This window comes from Bufo gargarizans, chromosome 6, assembly GCF_014858855.1.
Source record: "Bufo gargarizans isolate SCDJY-AF-19 chromosome 6, ASM1485885v1, whole genome shotgun sequence".
Classification (NCBI taxonomy): Eukaryota; Metazoa; Chordata; class Amphibia; order Anura; family Bufonidae; genus Bufo; species Bufo gargarizans.
Genome location: NC_058085.1, coordinates 39605032 through 39611997, shown reverse-complemented (window position 1 = coordinate 39611997; position 6966 = coordinate 39605032). Strand labels below are relative to the sequence as shown.

General features: G+C 44.1%; 2 long non-coding RNA genes across 2 annotated transcripts; both read left to right on the top strand.

The window, feature by feature from the left end:
* Window positions 1-1723: 1723 nt before the first annotated feature.
* Window positions 1724-6123, top strand: LOC122939877. Its single transcript, XR_006390198.1, has 3 exons — window positions 1724-1772; window positions 5751-5871; window positions 6069-6123. It is a non-coding gene; the product is annotated as an uncharacterized LOC122939877 (long non-coding RNA).
* Window positions 6124-6484: 361 nt separating this feature from the next.
* Window positions 6485-6853, top strand: LOC122939882. The gene is made up of 3 exons (XR_006390202.1): window positions 6485-6527; window positions 6610-6733; window positions 6813-6853. It is a non-coding gene; the product is annotated as an uncharacterized LOC122939882 (long non-coding RNA).
* Window positions 6854-6966: the final 113 nt, after the last annotated feature.

Sequence of the window (6966 nt, the reverse complement as noted above, 5' to 3'; positions counted from 1 at the left end):
ATGTACAGTGCAGAGCTGTGTGTATAATGTACAGTGCAGAGCTGTGTGTATAATGTACAGTGCAGAGCTGTGTGTGTATAATGTACAGTGCAGAGCTGTGTGTATAATGTACAGTGCAGAGCTGTGTGTATAATGTACAGTGCAGAGCTGTGTGTATAATGTACAGTGCAGAGCTGTGTGTATAATGTACAGTGCAGAGCTGTGTATATATGTACTGTATAATGTACAGTGCAGCTGTGTGTATAATGTACAGTGCAGAGCTGTGTGTATAATGTACAGTGCAGAGCTGTGTGTATAATGTACAGTGCAGAGCTGTGTGTATAATGTACAGTGCAGTGTATGTGTGCAGAGTGTGTATAATGTACAGTGCAGAGCTGTGTGTATAATGTACAGTGCAGAGCGTGTGGTAAAGCATGTACAGTGCAGTGTGTGTGTATAATGTACAGTGCAGAGCTGTGTGTATAATGTACAGTGCAGAGCTGTGTGTATAATGTACAGTGCAGAGCTGTGTGTGTATAATGTACAGTGAGAGCTGTGTGTATAATGTACAGTGCAGAGCTGTGTGTATAATGTACAGTGCAGAGCTGTGTGTGTATAATGTACAGTGCAGAGCTGTGTGTATAATGTACAGTGCAGAGCTGTGTGTGTATAATGTACAGTGCAGAGCTGTGTGTATAATGTACAGTGCAGAGCTGTGTGTATAATGTACAGTGCAGAGCTGTGTGTATAATGTACAGTGCAGAGCTGTGTGTATAATGTACAGTGCAGAGCTGTGTGTGTATAATGTACAGTGCAGAGCTGTGTGTATAATGTACAGTGCAGAGCTGTGTGTATAATGTACAGTGCAGAGCTGTGTGTATAATGTACAGTGCAGAGCTGTGTGTGTATAATGTACAGTGCAGTCCTGTGTGTATAATGTACAGTGCAGAGCTGTGTGTAGAATGTCGGTGCCGAGCTATGTGTGTATAATGTACAGTGCAGAGCTGTGTGTGTATAATGTACAGTGCAGAGCTGTGCTCTGTGTTTAATGTACAGTGCCGAGCTGTGTGTGTATAATGTACAGTGCAGTCCTGTGTGTATAAGTACAGGCAGAGCTGTGTGTATAATGTACAGTGCAGAGCTGTGTGTGTATAATGTACAATGCAGAGCTGTGTGTATAATATACAGTGCAGAGCTGTGTGTGTATAATGTGCAGTGCAGAGCTGTGTGTATAATGTACAGTGCAGAGCTATGTGTATAATGTACAGTGCAGAGCTGTGTGTATAATGTACAGTGCAGAGCTGTGTGTGTATTATGTACAGTGCAGAGCTGTGTGTGTATAATGTACAGTGCAGAGCTGTGTTGTTGTTTGTATGTTCCTCCCATGTTTGCGTGGGTTTCCATTCCTCCGGGTTCTCCGGTTTCCTCCCACGCTCCAAAGACATACTGATGGGGAACTTAGACTGTGAGCCCCAATTTAATGCTGACGTCTGTAAAGCGCAGCGGAGTATGATACTACTAACCATAGCCTGACTGCGCCCACACATGATCACATGGTCATGACATCATCACAGGTCCTTCACCTCTAGCAGCACAGCCTGGAATCTGACTCATCCCATACAACATCACATGATCATGACATCATGAAAGGTCCTTTACCTAAAACAGCACACCTTGGAGCTTGACTCCTCCCACACACAGTCACATGGTCATGAAGTCATGAAAGGTCCTTTAGCCTACTAGTCTCTCTCTCCACTCCCCGATACATGCAGTGTACAGCGGTGCCAGTGGAGGTATGTGTACAGTCACCGCCATTGTCTGTCAGGATTACTGGGGTACAGCATTCATTTAGGACATAATCACAATAATATTAGTGAGAGGCATACGAGGCAGCAGATATTAGTCGTATGAATCACATCTGGGAAAAGTAGACAATAATTGGATTTTAGGTTTTGTTTTTACATCGTTCACTGTGTTAGTAATAACACTTTTTTAACAAAAAAATAATTAGTTTTTGTAAATATGTATGTTAGGAGCCCTAATTTAATATTTTTTCCTTGTTGATAGAGGGTGGGGGGGCTATCTTTTTTGTGGCTTAATTTTTGGATCACCTTTCATTCCATTTTTGGGAAGTGGAGATGAGTAGAGATGAGACGCCCTGGGGTCTCCTAGGACTGTATCCAAACCATTTCAATCTCTTTAACAGTAAGGCAGCATTAGAGATGTCAGAGCGGCAGGGACATGTATGGCTGTGGATAAATGGATGGGAGCCGGTGGTAAATGGCTACTTTCGATATCAGCAGCGTGTAGCTTATGAAGGAAGTTAATTGTGCTGAGCAGGCTCGGTGGGTATATAAGGTGTGATAGGCTGTCTGCACACATATCCCTCGGTGGGTATATAAGGTGTGTGATAGGCTGTCTGCATACATATCCCTCTGTGGGTATATAAGGTGTGATAGGCTGTCTGCACACATATCCCTCAGTGGGTATATAAGGTGTGATAGGCTGTCTGCACACATATCCCTCGGTGGGTATATAAGGTGTGTGATAAGCTGTCTGCACACATATCCCTCGGTGCGTATATAAGGTGTGTGATAGGCTGTCTGCACACATATCTCTTGGTGGGTATATAAGGTGTGATAGGCTGTCTGCATGCATATCCCTCAGTGGGTATATAAGGTGTGATAGGCTGTCTGCACACATATCCCTCGGTGGGTATATAAGGTGTGATATGCTGTCTGCACACATATCCCTCGGTGGGTATATAAGGTGTGTGATAGGCTGTCTGCACACATATCCCTCAGTGGGTATATAAGGTGTGATAGGCTGTCTGCACACATATCCCTCAGTGGGTATATAAGGTGTGATAGGCTGTCTGCACACATATCCCTCGGTGGGTATATAAGGTGTGTGATAAGCTGTCTGCACACATATCCCTCGGTGGGTATATAAGGTGTGATAGGCTGTCTGCACACATATCTCTTGGTGGGTATATAAGGTGTGTGATAGGCTGTCTGCATGCATATCCCTCAGTGGGTATATAAGGTGTGATAGGCTGTCTGCACACATATCCCTCGTGGGTATATAAGGTGTGATATGCTGTCTGCACACATATCCCTCGGTGGGTATATAAGGTGTGATAGGCTGTCTGCACACATATCCCTCGGTGGGTATATAAGGTGTGATAGGCTGTCTGCACACATATCCCTCGGTGGGTATATAAGGTGTGATAGGCTGTCTGCACACATATCCCTCAGTGGTTATATAAGGTGTGATAGGCTGTCTGCACACATATCCCTCGGTGGGTATATAAGGTGTGATAGGCTGTCTGCACACATATCCCTCGGTGGGTATATAAGGTGTGTGATAAGCTGTCTGCACACATATCCCTCGGTGGGTATATAAGGTGTGTGATAGGCTGTCTGCACACATATCTCTTGGTGGGTATATAAGGGGTGATAGGCTGTCTGCACACATATCCCTCGGTGGGTATATAAGGTGTGATAGGCTGTCTGCACACATATCCCTCGGTGGGTATATAAGGTGTGATAGGCTGTCTGCACACATATCTCTTGGTGGGTATATAAGGTGTGTGATAGGCTGTCTGCATGCATATCCCTTAGTGGGTATATAAGGTGTGATAGGCTGTCTGCGCACATATCCCTCGGTGGGTATATAAGGTGTGTGATAGGCTGTCTGCATGCATATCCCTCAGTGGGTATATAATATGTGATAGGCTGTCTGCACACATTTCCCTCGGTGGGTATATAAGGTGTGATAGGCTGTCTGCACACATATCCCTCGGTGGGTATATAAGGTGTGATATGCTGTCTGCACACATATCCCTCGGTGGGTATATAAGGTGTGTGATAGGCTGTCTGCACACATATCCCTCGGTGGGTTAATAAAGTGTGTGGTAGGCGGTTCTGTGGCTGGATGTGGGATGTAATCCTCACGCAATGCCTCCCACAAGGCGTGACAAATATCACGGATTATATATAGTAGAGGGTTGAAATTCCCATAATGCAGAGTTGACAAACTTTCCCCCGTAGCAAGAAATCTGCTAAAAAAAAAGAAAAATGATTAATAAGTATAAAGAAATCATACAAACTGCTGTACCGAAAAAATTAGGACAATCCTTAATTTAAGTTCACCATCAGCCGCTCTGCAGGAGAAATTGACCTTTTTGAATCGGAAATCTTGTTTTTCTATGCGTGAAGAAATTTGCTGCAGTAGCTTGTCAAAACTCTCAATGGTCATGTGCATATAGTTGAACATTTTTTCTGGATGCGCACAATGCTCCGAATACAGGTCGGAAAATACGCCTCTGGTCATCTGTTTGGAAGTAATTAGGTGGACCCAATACCGGGGTAGTCTTCTTTTCTGGGCACGTGTTTGCCATCTCTCTTCAAGGCTGGGTTCACACGGGCGTTGCGGGAAGAGGTGCGGGTGCGTTGCGGGAACATGTGCGATTTTTCCGCGCGAGTGCAAAACATTGTAATGTAAACATCGGCATGTTTGGTACCCAAACTCGAACTTCTTCACAGACGTTCGGTATTGGGGTTTTGTAGATTGTATTATTTTCCCTTATAACATGGTTATGAGGGAAAATAATAGCATTCTTAATACAGAATACATAGTACAATAGGGCTGGAGGGGTTAAAAATTTTTTTAAAATAATTTACCTCACCTAATCCACTTGCTCGCGCAGCCGGCGTCTCTTCTGTCTTCTTCTTTGCTGTGTACAGGAAAAGGACCTGTGGTGACATCATTACGGTCATCACATGGTCCATCACATGATCTTTCACCATGGTGATGGATCATGTGATGACCGGAGTGACGTCACCAAAGGTCCTTTTCCTGTACACAGCAAAGAAGAAGACAGAAGAGATGCCGGCTGCGCGATCAAGTGGATTAAGGTGAGTTAAATTATTTTATATTTTTTTTTAACCCCTCCAGCGCTATTATACTATGCATTCTGTATTAAGAATGCTATTATTTTCCCTTATAACCATGTTATAAGGGAAAATAATAATGATCGGGTCTCCATCCCGATCGTCTACTAGCAACCGTGCGTGAAAATCGTGTGAAAAATGCTTGCGGATGCCTGCGATTTTCACTCAGCCCCATTCACTTCTATGGGGCCTGCGTATTGTGAAAAACGCACAAAATAGAGCTTGCTGCGATTTTCACGCAACGCATAAGTGATGCGTGAAAATCACAGCTCATGTGCACAGCCCCATAGAAATGAATGGGTCCAGATTCAGTGCGGGTTCAATGCGTTCACCTCCCGCATTGCACCTGCGCGGAAATTTCGCCCGTCTGAACTCAGCCTAAGGAGTAGAACCTCAATCGCCGAAGTAAGTGTGCAGGCAACATGGTCCCAAAACACAAAGAGCCTAAATGGAGGTTTCACTGCTTAAATACACCATAGACACGCCTCACACCTTTAAAGCGGATCCATTCGAATAGAAAAGAATACGCGAACAACGGTTCCGCTTTACAGACGAATCCATTAAAACAGATCAGTTTAAATGATTTCCGTTCCCCTCGGTTTCTTTCATTTGCGTGACAAATCCGTTTCAAATGGATTCTGAAATTCAAATCCAGCACCCAGATAGATAAACTGTGAACCAGTGGAGAACAAGAGGTGTAAAAAAAACACAGGGATTTGGGGATGTATGTAGCATCTATTGTATAAAGATGGTTGGTGTTGCCACCTTCTCTATTGAATAGTTCCAAGATGATTTGTATTTATGCTTTATCCTAAGTGACAAGACTTCTGAGGTCTGGGTCTGATCGCTATATCTGTGAACTGATCTACCAGATGACTGCTTTATGCTGGCATTACCGCTGTGACCCGTGATGGACAAGTGTTTGCCTACAGGTTAGGTATGCTTTGACACTACATTGACCACAAACATGCATGAACAGCCTTGACAAACTATTGAAATTATGTTCTCATCCATATAAAAGAAGAGAACACAACATCTACACTTTATTATCTCCTCCGATGTCTCCTCTTATTATCTCCAGTAATTGTATTTTACATGAGATTTTGTAAGATTTCCCATCGTCTTTCCATTCAGGTTCCTACAATATAGGATCCGCTCAGTGGATATCTTCTATATAAGATCCTTCTCCTGATTGACCTGTCAAGGATGGATAGGGACAGGGACAAGATGGTGGAGAGTATAATAAATCTCACCCTAGAGATCCTCTTCCGGCTTACTGGAGAGGTGAGAGATTCTGATGATGTCACATTATATCATCTTATCTATGTTACTAACAGATGGACATGACTGGAGAGGGGAGGGACTCTGGAGATGTATGGAGTGATATTTATTACTGTGTCTCTCCATAACCAGGACTACACAGTAGTGAAGAAGACCTCTAGTGAGCGCTGTCAGGCCCCTGTGTCTGAAGGATGGGGAAGAACCCTGAGCCCAATCATGGAGCCTCTACCTCACCCCCTGATACACGAGGAAATCAATAGAGAGAAGATCCTAGAACTCACCAACAAGATGATTGAGCTGCTGACTGGAGAGGTGACTCTGCTGGGAATGCTGGGACATTATACAGGAACGCTGTGAAGGGATCTGGGTGATGACTCTATCATTCTGTTGTCAGGTTCCTATAAGGTGTCAGGACGTCACCGTCTATTTCTCCATCTCGGAGTGGGAGTATTTAGAAGGACACAAGGATCTGTACAAGGACATCTTGTTGGAGGATCACTGGCCCCTCACATCACCAGGTAATAGACATGACTAAAGGCGTCCTCTCATTATCTTTATGTAAGGAATGAATTCAGTCACTGGATGTGTTTCCTACAGTTAAGGAAGAGAGAAGAACACCGGAGAGATGTCCCAGTCCTCTTCTTCCACAGGATGGTTCAGAAGAACATCACTATGTACCACAGGATGATCAGGTACATGTAGAGGGATTGTGTTGTGCCCAAATTGTCAGCTTTTGCCTGTCCTACAATGC